Source organism: Bufo gargarizans, chromosome 6, assembly GCF_014858855.1.
Source record: "Bufo gargarizans isolate SCDJY-AF-19 chromosome 6, ASM1485885v1, whole genome shotgun sequence".
In the NCBI taxonomy this organism is placed as follows: Eukaryota; Metazoa; Chordata; class Amphibia; order Anura; family Bufonidae; genus Bufo; species Bufo gargarizans.
Window position 1 is genome coordinate 152,442,523 of NC_058085.1, and position 13,410 is coordinate 152,455,932.

General features: G+C 39.9%; 1 protein-coding gene across 3 annotated transcripts in view; it reads left to right on the top strand.

Annotated features, from left to right (window-relative positions):
- Positions 1-13,410, top strand: part of ADAMTS14 (ADAM metallopeptidase with thrombospondin type 1 motif 14) — a 201,471-nt gene that overhangs the window by 14,874 nt on the left and 173,187 nt on the right. Inside the window, exon 2 of one of the 3 annotated variants that reach the window (XM_044296807.1) lies at positions 6,044-6,147. The exons of the other annotated variants lie outside the window; for them this stretch is intronic. The gene's annotated coding sequence lies outside the window, so the exon portion shown is untranslated. The remainder of the gene's footprint in view (positions 1-6,043; positions 6,148-13,410) is intronic. 3 annotated transcript variants of the gene reach the window in all.

The following is a 13,410-nucleotide window of genomic DNA, read 5'->3' on the forward strand; positions in this document are numbered from 1 at the left end:
GGTTTGCATACACTGCAACAGGGATTTTGGCCCACTCCTTCACACAGATCTCCTCTAGATCTGTCAGGTTTTGGGGCTGTCGCTGAGCAACACAGAGTTTCAGCTCCCTCCAAAGATGTTCTTTTGGATTTAGGTCTGGAGACTGGCTAGGCCACTCCGAAACCTTGATATGCTTCTTACGGAGCCACTCCTTGGTTATCATGGCTGTGTGCTTTGGGTCGGTGTCATGTTGGAAGAGCCAGCCATGACATCTTCAATGCTCTGACTGAGGGAAGGAGGTTGTTGCTCAAAATCTCACAATAAATGGCCTCGTTCATCTTCTCATTAATACAGTGCAGTCGTCCTGCCTCCTTCGCAGAAAAGCACCCCCAAAGCATGATGCTACTGCCCCCATGCTTCACAGTAGGGATGGTGTTCTTGGGATGCAACTCCATCCTTCTTTTTCCCCCAAACACAACGAGTTAAGTTTAGACCAAAAAGTTCTACTTTGGTCTCATCTGACCACATGACTTTCTCCCATGCCTCCTCTGGATCATCTAGATGGTCATTGGCAAACTTCAGATGGGCCTGGACATGTGATGACTTGAGCAGAGGAACCTTCCATGCAATGCATGATTTGAAACGGCGTAGTGTTCTACCAATAGTGACCTTTGAAACTGTGGTCCCAGCTCTCTTCATGCCATTGACCAGCTCCTGCCTTGTAGTTCTGGGATGATTACTCACCTTTCTTATCATCAGTGATACCCCACGAGGTGAGATCTTGCTTGCAGCCGCAGTCCGAGGGAGACTGACAGTCGTCTTTAGCCTCTTCCATTTTCTAACAATTGCTCCAACAGTTGATCTATTTTCACCAAGCTGCTTGGCAATTGTCCCGTAGCCCTTTCCAGCCTTGTGGAGGTCCACAATTTTGTATTTTTACAGTTCATAGTAACATAGTACATAAGGCTGAAAAAATACATTTGTCCATCCAGTTCGGCCTGTTATCCTGCAAGTTGATCCAGAGGAAGGCAAAAAAAAAAACTGCGAGGTAGAAGCCAATTTCCCCCACTTTAGGGGAATAAAAATAAATTTTTCCCGACTCCAATCAGGCAATCAGAATAACTCCCTGGATCAACGACCCCTGTCTAGTAGCTATAGCCTGTAATATTATCACGCTCCAGAAATACATCCAGGCCCCTCTTGAATTCCTTTATTGTACTCACCATCACCACCTCCTCAGGCAGAGTGTTCAATAGTCTCACTGCTCTTACCGTAAAGAATACTTTTCTATGTTTGTGTACAAACCTTCTTTCCACCAGACGCAGAGGATGTCCCCTCGTCATAGTTACAGTTCTTGACAGCTCTATTGTCTTGCCCATGGTAGTAGTTGGCGTCTGACTGTATGTGGGGTGGACAAGTGTCTTTAAAGAACTCAGACAGGTGCTACTAAGTTAGATTAATGAGTGGAGTAGAAGTGGGCTTTTTAAAGGCACAGTACCAGGTCTTTGAGAGCCAGAATTCTTGCTGTTTCTCAGGTGTTCCAATACTATGTTTAGCAATGCAAGACAAATACATTCTTAAAAAATCATACAATGTGATTTCCTGATTTATTAAAAAATTCTGTCTCTCAGAGTGGGAATGTACCTACAATGTGAATTTCAGACCCCTCCATGATTTCTAAGTGGGAGAACTTGCAAAATCGCAGGGTCTTCCAATAGTTCTGTTTCTCACTGTATCTTCAGGCACTATTGCCCAAAACAGAAAACTATACCTTATTACATACTAACATAGTACATAAGGCTGAAAAAATACATTTGTCCATCCAGTTCGGCCTGTTATCCTGCAAGATCAAATCAAAAAGCCTGTCATCTTTAGGTTTATGGTTGAGATATATTTATGACGTGTTCATTCTCTAGGAAGGCACAAAAGGGCAGTTCTGTCAATTTGTATGGGAACTTAATACACTGGATCTAAGATTCACCTGTGAAATTCACTATGACAAACTGGCATTTTTGCATGTACTCCTGAGGCGAGGTAGAGAGGACATGACTGAAAGTGAAGACCTTCGCAAAAATACTGCTACAAACAGTCTTTTGAAATGGGACTGTATCCATCCATATGCCCTTAAATGCAGTCCTTAGTGTAAGGGATTATTTCTGCTCAGAGGTCACATTTAGCATTTCATTTTTTTTACGTAATGGAAATATTTGTCCACTCTTCAGTTTATGATGCAGTGTGCAAGTTTGTTTTATGGTGACTTCAGTCATGTCATTAGCTCTGGTGTGAGTGTGGCAACGCGACCTCTCATGAGGTAGTTATCTCATGGAGCTGCCTCAGGCATGGCAGGTGGAAATAATCTTCAAGGGAGTTGGACAAATCTGACATGCTCAAGGACAAATGGTAGGTTGAGTCAAATGGTGTATAATTGGTCGTGCAGTTCTTCACTGCAGCATGGATGCAACCTGCCTGCAGCATGGTTGCTCCTTCTGGTCGTACCCTAAAGAAGATTGGCTTGGGTATACCTGATTTATAGCGATTTGTGACAAATTAATTTGGAATGAATCAAATTTCTTGGTGAACTATGGCGAAGTTGCTGACTCAGATTTTTCAAAACTTCGCTGATCTCTAGTTCTAAGTAAAATGGTTTATGTCTGTGTAGTTGATTTATTACTGCTGGAGCTTTCTGTCCAGTATCTTATTTCTAATCTGCTGTGAAATAAGCTGTAACTAGTTATAATAATTTCTTTAAGTCCATCTAACGTCAATTTTAGGGTCCCACAAGTTTTTAAATCAAAGACAAGTAGGCTTACAAATGGTTTATTAAGGATATGGAAGCACTAATATAAAATAATGGAACCTGTGGCGTCCTGCCTAAGAAAATACAGGGGAGCCCATCAGCTAAGGTCACATAATAGGCTTCACAGTACAATTGATTTACAGTATTTTCTCTTAGTGATGTGCATACAAAGGCAACTTGTTTTTTGCCCTCACAACTTCTTTCCTTTAGACATTTCTTGCACAGGTACATTGGTACCATCAAAGAAATGTAGTGGTGATACAGTGGTGGTTTTATATAGACTAGGAGACTATGGGCATAACTTTGCAGGTCACATATAAGGCAGACTAGGATGTTTGCATTGGTCTTGAATGTGTGTGCAAAGTGTAAAATTTTATTATGGTAGTAATTTCATAGAAAGTAGAGAAAGAACATTCAAGAAAACCGCTAGATAAGTGCATATTAATGACATTTTTGATACAAAAATATCTCCTGTATTATAGGAGATACATTTTTCTCTTGGTTTCCAGTATATGCACCTAATTACAGATCTACCATGGAAATCATGCTCACAATTATACCACTCAACTAAAGTTGTCCATACATGGTTTAGTAGATCATCCTAGTTAGGCATTGGGCTGATAATCCGGCGAAGGTTCAACAGGAAACTTGAGAAGATATCACCTTGTTTGACCTAATTATTATTCTTTCTTTCTTTTTTTCTTTCTTTCTTTTTTCTTTCTTATACCTGAGCATAGAGCAGGGGTGTAGTTGGGGAGAGAATTGTGTGTCCAGTGGCCCAGGGTGACAATGATAAGTCAGTGGAAGCAGAAGAGAGACAGTTCTGCCTCAAGGGTCAGAATTAAAACTTTGTCCCTTGTGAAATATCTCTTCCGCATAAAGTGTCCGTTATGGCCAGATGTCTTAATGACTGAAACTTCAGCCTATGTATAGCCACATTAACTAAGCAAAAATGTGCTTTATGTAAAAGTCATTTGATAAACCAGTACTACTAAAAATAAATATCCAGAGTCCAACAATTAACTTTCATCCCATTTAATATCCTATATGATCCTATTCAGCCCATATTGAATAAAAGTTAACACTAAAAATATTCTAAAGACAAATGTTATTTGATGGAATTGATCCAATGTTATCCATTTGAATTTTCACCCAAAGTCTTCTCCTCCAGATGAAAAAATTAAATTAGATTAAAATCAGATTGGAGAAGAATGTAGTCCTAAGTACATTACTGAAAGAAAAAAATAAATAAAAATAAATAAACAATGCAATATAGCTGAGATTGACAAAGTATAAACTGCTAGTGGTGGTTGGTCAATGATCACACAATCAAGGTGGTGCACCTTTTATTTTGAGTTCTGCAGCAGGGTATATGTTGAGGTTGGGTCACAATAATACTGGGTGGCATTTTCCCTTGCTGCGATACAGGCAGCTACTGTGGCATGGTAGATGCTGGATATCTGTGGTACGTAATTTCAATTTTTTTCAACTTGGACCTGTAGTACAGTCAAGGTGGTTATTGGCAGCTGTGCATGGGAGATCCATGAAGAGGACAGATCTGGTGATTATACTGGCCAGGGGAGCTGCTGGATACTCTGAACAGCATATAGTTTAGTGTGGGCAGTGTGTGGGCATTATCTTGTTGGAACACCACATCTCCTGAGTCAAAAAAGGCACTAGGACTGGTTCCACGATGTCCTGGGCATACCAAAAACTGGTCAATGCATCCTCCATAAATGCAAGATGGCAATGGCCATTATGGCTTACCCCACACTATGACATCTGTTGTTGGTCCTGTGTGCCTAAACATTTTGTATAATGGCAATAGACGCTCTCCAGCCCTCCTGAAAACTCTGATATGGCCATCAACAATAGTTTTCAGTAATGATAGCAGCTTTTGCCCTTGTAATAATGTTGACCACATCAGAATTTTCAGGAGGACTGGATCTCCCATGCACAACAGCCAACAACGACCTTGACTGAAATATGGGTCCAAGTTGAAAGAGCTTGGAATGACATGCTATAGGAGGCTATCCAGCATATGTATCACTGTTACCATGACAGTGTGGAACCCTGCTTCAACATATGCCCTACTGCAAAATACAAAATAAACGGTGTACCACTGTAGTTGTGTGATCATTGATCAAAAACCACTAGCAGTTTACACTTTGTCAGTCTCTGTTCAATCACATTATTTTCCAAGTATCCTTTTTTCAGTGTATAGTTTCAAACTCAAACTCATGCCTGCTGCACTGCTCCGGGTAGCGGCGCAAGCACAGATGCTCTGTTGCTGATAATGGAGCAGTGACTCTGCATGCACTACATTTCCAGGTAGCGACGGAAAAACAGTCTCTGCTCCGGTAGCTGTAGCAGAGCCTCTCCACTTGCACCACTACTCAAAGTAGCAGCACATGTGTGACATTGTCAGGGCCAGGAGAAATGTCTGGACCTGTCAATCAAGTGGCAGGAGCTTATTGAGGAGTGGGAACAACCCAAAAAACTCTTGTTGATGAAAAAATTCATTTGTTCGAATTTATTTGTTCAATTTCTAGCTGGTATTTCTGGCATCAGCTCCTCTCGCATAGGAACAATGGATTGGCGTGTTAAAATCCAACATGCTCAATTCTTCTTTTTTCAAACAGATGTTGGAGGAGAGTAAGGCTGACTCCATACACCTTAGAAGGTGAACCAATCCTGCCATACCTGTCCCTCCTTTCACTAGCGTAGGTTCCAGGGGTTAAAGCAAAATATACCTCTATAGATTTAGTTCCATTAACCTGGACATATCCATCAGAAAAAAATAATAATACAAATGAGTGATAAACATTTATGCTTTAGGGAGTCTTACGTTCTGTTCATATGGTGACTACATGGTGTGTTTCTTTTGCTTTTTTTAATGACACAGTGACCTAATGTTAAATTTCAGTGGCAAACCCCATCACAGAAGGGTTTCCCCTGCTTGGGATCCACCTGTGAGAGCTGCTGACATAAAATGGCAAACTTGGAGCAGCTGGACCATCCATCTATTACATGGATGGAAATGTATCTGACTGCTTTTGGCTGACCTCAGCTTTTCCCAGCAATGCCAGCTGAGGGAACCTACCCTTAGTCTGATTGGGGTGTTGTTCTCACCAGCAGTGTGAATTTGACCAAACATAGTCATATCCACATAAGTGTCACATTACATTTGAGATATATGTCACACTTGCCATTTTTTCTGAAGTAGGTTCTTTTTTTTACTTACTTACCTTTTATCTGTCTTCTCAGATGATTTTCTATGCAAAGGAGAGGGGAGAGATAGATTCAGCAGGCATTCTAGTGGTATAAAAGAAGATGACCCTTGCCACTGTAGTGTTGGGGAAAGTAATAAGGTAAAATTTAATTTCTGTTTTTAACATACTGTTCACTAGTCTTTGAAAGTGTCTTTACATAGGCGGTAATACTTGTTCATTGCTTAGGTTTTGAAGGTTTAGGAAAATATTTCAATTAAATTTGATAGAATTTAGGGGAAAGTCAGGTTACATTTATTTAATACAATTTTGGAATTATTTTTAGTGATCACTTAAAACCTTTTTGTGATTACTTTGTTTTTCAAATTTGGAGGTTTGGTAGAGATTACATATCATATTCATGAGTGAAATAAGAAAATAAAAGTCATTTAAATACGTAATACAATAATATTATAAGGCTAACTATAAACATCAGATATCTGTTGGTCAAACGGTCAGGCTGACAGCTATCTCTCTCAACCAATTGGCTTGGCCAATCATGCATGTGTCCTAACTCTTATGGCAGTGGCTTATCCAGCTGCCTGATCCTTATCTCCCTGAAAGGCAGATGTTGGAAGGATCCAATGCACATTAGATCAGCCAGCTCCACCAAATCGGTGGGTTCAGCTGACATTTGCCTAATGTGTGTGACCAGTTTATGTCATTCAAATCTAAAATCACTTTAGAAAATAAGTAAATAATTGCAGGTATTAAAATAAATATTCAGAGGACATGTGTTGGCCAGTTATCATTGAAGAGCACTAATATGATGATAATAGTGAACAGTAGTGTGAACATGATTAATAGAGTTTTCCCATCGAGGAACCTCATCTCACTTATGTTTATGTTTAACTTGATTCACTTGTAATCGTAAATCATTTAATTATTTTTACAATTGCTTCCAGATTAGAATATTATTTACAGAGTCATGCACATGTAACCAATTACAATGATTACTTTACTGAATTGGGCTTATTCACTTATGGGCCAGCACTGATAGTGAAATACTGATAGCTGAGAATTAGAAAAACATGCCTTACTGATGTTCATTTCTGACTTAAAAAAGGAATTTTGCTCTGTGGCAGCGGTTAGAACTGTTGTCTTGCAGTACTGAGGTGCTGGGTCCAAATTGAACCAAAGACATCTTCATGGGCTTTTTGTGTACCCCTTGTGTTTTTGCATGATATTTTTCTAGATAATCTGGTTTCCTCCTACTCTCCAAAAACTTATTGATAGGTCAATCCATTTTCAATGAAATTTGCCCTAGTTCCTGACATAGGGGAATTAGATTATGGACAGTGACGTTCGTGAATGATGACTATCTCTATACAGCACTGAAAAATATGTTTTCGCTAAATAAGCAACAGGTAAATCATGGGGGTCACACACGTCTCGTAATAACTTTGTCGCATCTTGTGCTGTCAGTGCACCAGAAACTGCAATCTTCTCCAGCTAACTCTAACTCCGCATATGGTAAATAGAACTATAAAAAAGTCACTTCATATAAACAACTCCTGGAGATGGTTCAAAGATGGTGAATTAATTATTAAAGGGGTATTCCATTTAGAGAAAGTGATTAACTGTTAGATTAGGGACGGTCCTACCGCTGCCTCATGAGCTGTGATAGGGAGAGAGTTCCAGCAGAAAAGACACCACTCCTGACCTGCAGCAGAAAAGACTCTCCTTGAGCTTTCAGCTTGATATAAGTCTAGCAGAACAATGAATGAGGAGATCTCTGGTTCCATGTGAGGTACAGGGCTGGTTCTAGCTATGTTAGAAAGAGGTTGTCAAGTACTATATGATATCTGATTTTCATTTTTTACATTATCATGAGATAACCACTTTAATATAGTGTATTTATAGTATAATTGTATACCAGTTCATCTGTATGCCAAAAGTACATTCTAAGCTTGGGTAAGTTAGTGTGTACACCCAATCTACATCCCGCATCCCTACCATAGTCTTGACAATGTACCTATTGACTGCTATATCCTTTAATAATTGTACGTTCTACTTCATTGTCACAACTCCAGTGATGTTTAGGTCTATCTCCCTAGGGTCATTTCCTTGCTTTTCTTCATATTTATGTCCCATATTTCACTTGGCTTTAATATTTAATTGGACCAATATGCTCATGACTATTTTGAAGAAAGGTCTTGCACAGCCATCTGTCTAGGATTGCCGAGCAGTAGGGAAAACACTTCACAAGTTTGGAATATTCTACAGCGCAGCTTCTCAAGAATTTCAAGATGTTATAAAGGTGTATGAAATGTTACTTACTGTAGCTTAACACAAAGGGCTTACAATTCCTCTACTCTTTCAATTTTCCATGAACATGACAAAAAAGAAGTCTTTATATATGCAAATGAGCTTCTAGGAGCAACGGGGGCAGTTCCGTTACTCCTAAAGGCTCAGTGTTGTATCTGGTTTTAGCTGGCAGATAAAATGTTTGGTGATAAATTTCCTTTAAAAATGTACAAACTAGGGCTTTGTGACTTTTTCTGCTTCTGCTTCTCCATGCTTTTTTTTTTAATTTGGACTCTGCAGACCCATTTTCACAATTTAAACAAATCACTCTGGTTGGTTCACATCTTGTATGTTGCACTTCCTGTTCCTGTATCCAACTAAACTCATAATGCACCTTCTCTGCCACAACTCCAACATCCCCCCCCAACAACTCCCAGGAAGTTTATAGGTCCTCCCACCCAGCTAGTTGCATAGACACTCCTTTATCACTGCCCTGTAGGACATAACATCACAGTAAATAAGAAAGAGCTCCATGGACATGGTCATGTGACCACAGCCCTGAACAGAAGAAAGGAGCAATAAAGGTAAAAATAAAAAAAAATTACATAATTACAGCTACCTTCATAAATGATTATTTTAAATGATGTTTATGCAAACCAGAAAACCTCATTACAGCTGGGTCTACTTCGTGATGTGAGTCTTCCGATATTGCATCTAATGACGATCAAAGGTGTTGCACCGCTGGTTCACCGTTAAAGGGTTAACGCTATGGTTCACTACTAAAATTATTTAAAATGTTTATTTAGATCCTAACTATTCACTTACACTGGTACAAATGGTTTATATGGCTTTACTATGCACTATGTATTCCGAAAGGCTGATTATGGATAGGCGGTTGTTAGTAATAGTTGCTTGGTGTTGGGCTGGTCCTACTCTCTCCTGACTAGTGGGTAGTTCATGGTCAGCCAGCAAGGAGTAAAGACTTGCATGTTACTATTGGTGTGTAAGCCAGACAAGCTGCCAGAAAAGCAACTATGCTAAGAACCAGCCTGATGGAAAGAAGCATTGGATTATTGCAGAAGGTTGAGCACCTTTTAAGGGCTGTGATTGGACAAAGTCACTAAAGGTAACACACGCATATGGCTTTATACTTTACTGAATGTGGTTTAGCTTGTTTCCTCTGGCACCCGCCACACTACTGAGACAGACTAGCCATCTGATCTAGGACTGCACACTGCAGTTTGGCATTGCAGAGAAGTATTGAGGAACTGCTCCCCTTTGGTCATTTTGGAAATATTGCATATAGCTATAGAAAGAGACTCAGGGAGGATTAACATCATAATCGCCTCCTATACACGACTTTTGGGAAATTCCTGCTTTGTCAGATACTTGAGAACTTTGCTTACTGCTACTATCTGTACTGTGAACCCCATCATTTTTTTCAATAAAGGAGAGACTTTATATTATTGTAACTAAGCTGGCCTGGTCATTGGTCTCCATTCCCGATTGGAACCACCATCCCCATTTCCTGCGTAGCACCCCGCTGTTAACTTAATATCAAGAGCCCCACCAGGCAGGAGACCCCAAAGTCCAGGGTGTGCCCAGAGGGAAACATGGGTTGTGACCCTCTATCACTGCACACACTACCTGTGGGAGCACTGGGGCAAGGATTAGCTATCTTGAGGACTACAATTATGCTCATTCCGTCCACTACCACTCCCAGGCTTCTCTTTACCCCACACCTCCTCTGCAGGCCAGCGCACGGCACTATGCTATAATAGATCACAATGCATGTCGTGTGCTACTTACCTTTGACTTTCCTGCAATTTGCTTGTGCTTTTTCAGCTAAACGCTAAACTAGTCGTGTAGTCAAGTAGCTTCTAAGACTTACAGTCATATGACACATATCATTGTGTATTCCCAGCCTTACTGTTGTAAAATAGCTTTCACAGCCGTTGAGGTGGTTATTACAATGTACCTCCTATTATATATTATAACATTGATGAAAGAATAATAAATTCAACCCTAATCTAAAGTGCTCCAATTGCCCTGACAAGTTGTGGGTGATATTCCTGGGTCTTCTAGGATTGTATCCAACTGGTGGTAACAAACAACCTCTTTAAAACAAATTGCACTGCAGGATTTTTTTTAATGACCAATTTGGGGTCATCTCTCTTCATCTCTCAGGTCTTCTGAGCTCAAAAATGGCTGATGTAATCTTGAGAAATTCACCCAAATCAAAGCACCCAAAAATCGGATTTGGATTTGTCCCAAATTTTTGGAAAATTCAGGTCAAATTTGATTTGTTTAGAATTGATTAGCTCATCTCAAATTAATAAGAATATATAGTCCCCTCAGAGCTCTGTGACCTGTAAATGCACTTGGTCTACAATGTCATTAGTCAGGCGACTCCTTAGTAACTTGTTTTATTAACATTTACAGGCACTTCAGCTGCTGTGAATCTACAACTCCCAGCATGCACACTTATTCAGAAGTGGAAGGAGGGTCCTGGGAGTTGTAGTTTCAGAACAGGTGGCGTGCCAAAGGGTTGCTGATCCCTGCAGTATGAATCCCAAAGATGTATTGTGCAATCACCTGGCATCTATCTCTAAATCTTACAGTGCAGTAATACATTATTAGACAGTTCATTATCATTAGACTACAATACACCAAGCAGACACATGGTCTAAAATTTGTACCAGAAGACTGCGAGTCTTGGCTGCATCCTTGTTAGCTAACAGCAGCTATTTAAAACCCTAGAGCACTTCAGGCAATTTTTGCTTTAATGTAGACCATGTGAAACAAGTGCGGGGTTCATATATGACTGCAGCCTGAGATCAATGAAGTTTATAGTTCTCTGTTATATGCCAAATGTAGGAATTTTACAGGTGTGTTATTAGCGCAGTGCGTGAGACAAAGCTGGCAAAGAATTTTAGGTTCATTTTTATTGTAATAATATTCAAGTCTCAAATTTCTACCTTTTTTGATAGAACATAATGAGAGGTTTACTAATCCTATAGATGGCGTAAGCATAGACAGGCTGTCTAGACCTGTATGACGGTGGTTCTGGCTGGATGATGAATCTGGTGCAGGGATAGACACTTTTCTGAGAGCATATAACAGCTGCTGGTTGGCTTACATAATTGTATACCAGAGTTGATGGGCAATTTTGGCGCAAAATATTGCATCTTTGACCACGTCTCCTTCCCTACTATGCCATGCCCCCTTGGCAAGTTAGCCGCAATAGATTTTTCTGAAAGTACCTGTGCCAAATTGCACTAAAATGCTCCAAATTGCACCAAATTGTGACAATGTCTAGGTGTACTCTTTGGGGACGGATGCCACTGTATGGCATCCGTTTAACACATATGTTTTTTGTATACGTAAAACAGGCAAAATAATGATGTGGCAAAAACATGATGTGATCCCAGACTTAGATGGGTGCTTAATTTCCTACATCGCCGTATCCTCTAACTGGATATTATGGTACAGCTAAACCCTAGGCCAGATATAAGCGGAGCACCCCCTGAGAAGGCCAATCCCTTATCCAAAGCTTGAACTTAAGCCTATCCTGTCTGTATTACCCTAATCGCCGTTTGTTTAGGCTCCTACTATATTGCTCGCTCATAAGGGGGCAATTCTGGAATTATGACATCTGGGTATAAAGCTAAGGCAGTGGCTATAGACATTGATGTGTCTTCTGGTTATATGTATCCTATACAGTTCTCATGGAGAATAACCGGTAGTCATTGCGTTGTACAGAGTGTACGAATAAATTATGTTCGTGTTGCTAGTGTGCTCCAGTTAGGCGATTGCTACATGATGGCCATTCAAGTGTCAGCCACAGCTCAAGAGTTCGATGGTAAGCTATCACTCATGTGGATTATATGAACAAACATTTCATAAGATATATGTAGAGGAGCATCTCATAACTGGTTCTCGGTGTTAGATCTACAAAAGGTAAGTATAAAACAGAGCGTTATATAAAGTTTGTCTACAATGGGTTATCGTCAGTTTACTAATAAATAGTTTCCATGTTACTAGCGTGCTCAGGTTAAGTGACAGTTACATAGGCGCCTTATAAGCGTCAGTCACAGCTAAAGAGTTCAGCATTCACTGCGGTAAGTCAGTTAGGCTAAACTGCCAATAAAATGAAGCAATTAAAATGAATGCTCTCATTCAGACCTCCTGGTGTCATAGATTTCATCCAATAGGATCCACTGGCCGTCTACCTGTAGCACTTTCTGATCCTAGTTACCATTAGTAATGAGCGGCAGGGCAATATTAGAATTTGCGATATTTCACTAATATTTTGTAGAATATTTGTAATATATTCGGGAATTGGCGAATTCAAGATTATATTCTTGATTGCGAAAATTGGCAATGTATTATTCGTGTAATGCACGAGAAATACCGGCATGGTGTAGGCAACTTTTCTATTGATTGCTAGGGATGTTGCTAAGCTGTGATAAAGCCTTCTGATTGGCCCACAAGCTAGAAGAAGGGAGGGATGATCGCCTGATGTGTACAGTGTTAAAAAATAAATAAACGTATATTCGTCATTACGAATATATAGCACTATATTCTAAATATTCGCAAATTCTCGAAGTGCCAATATTCGCGGAAAAAATTAGCTTTTCGAATATTCACGCTCAACACTAGTTACCATCTCTACTGTTGGGGGATCATGGTAATGCCAGTGAGTTATATTGAGTTAACATTTCCCTAATGTGCATCATGAACATGCCTGAATACCGGTGTGTGTTTTTTGTTTAGTATATCATTTATATGTTCTCTGATGTGCCTATGACATTCACATTTCATTTTTCCAACATAATGCATGGGACATGTACGCTGTACTAGGTAGATCACTCCACTAGATTTGCAATTAATAACATCCCTGATCAGATATTGTTTTCTTGTTTGGGACTTTAAAGTGTTTTGTTTGAAGAAATTGTTTGCATGCACTACAGTCCCCACAGAGAAAATTACCCCATGGTTTAGTTCCAGCCATATTCTTTTTCTTGGTATCGAGACAAAGTGATTGTTTACAAGGAAGTCCCTGAATGCTCCATCCCCTTCTGAAGGTGATCTCAGGTTGTTCACCTAGCAACTATG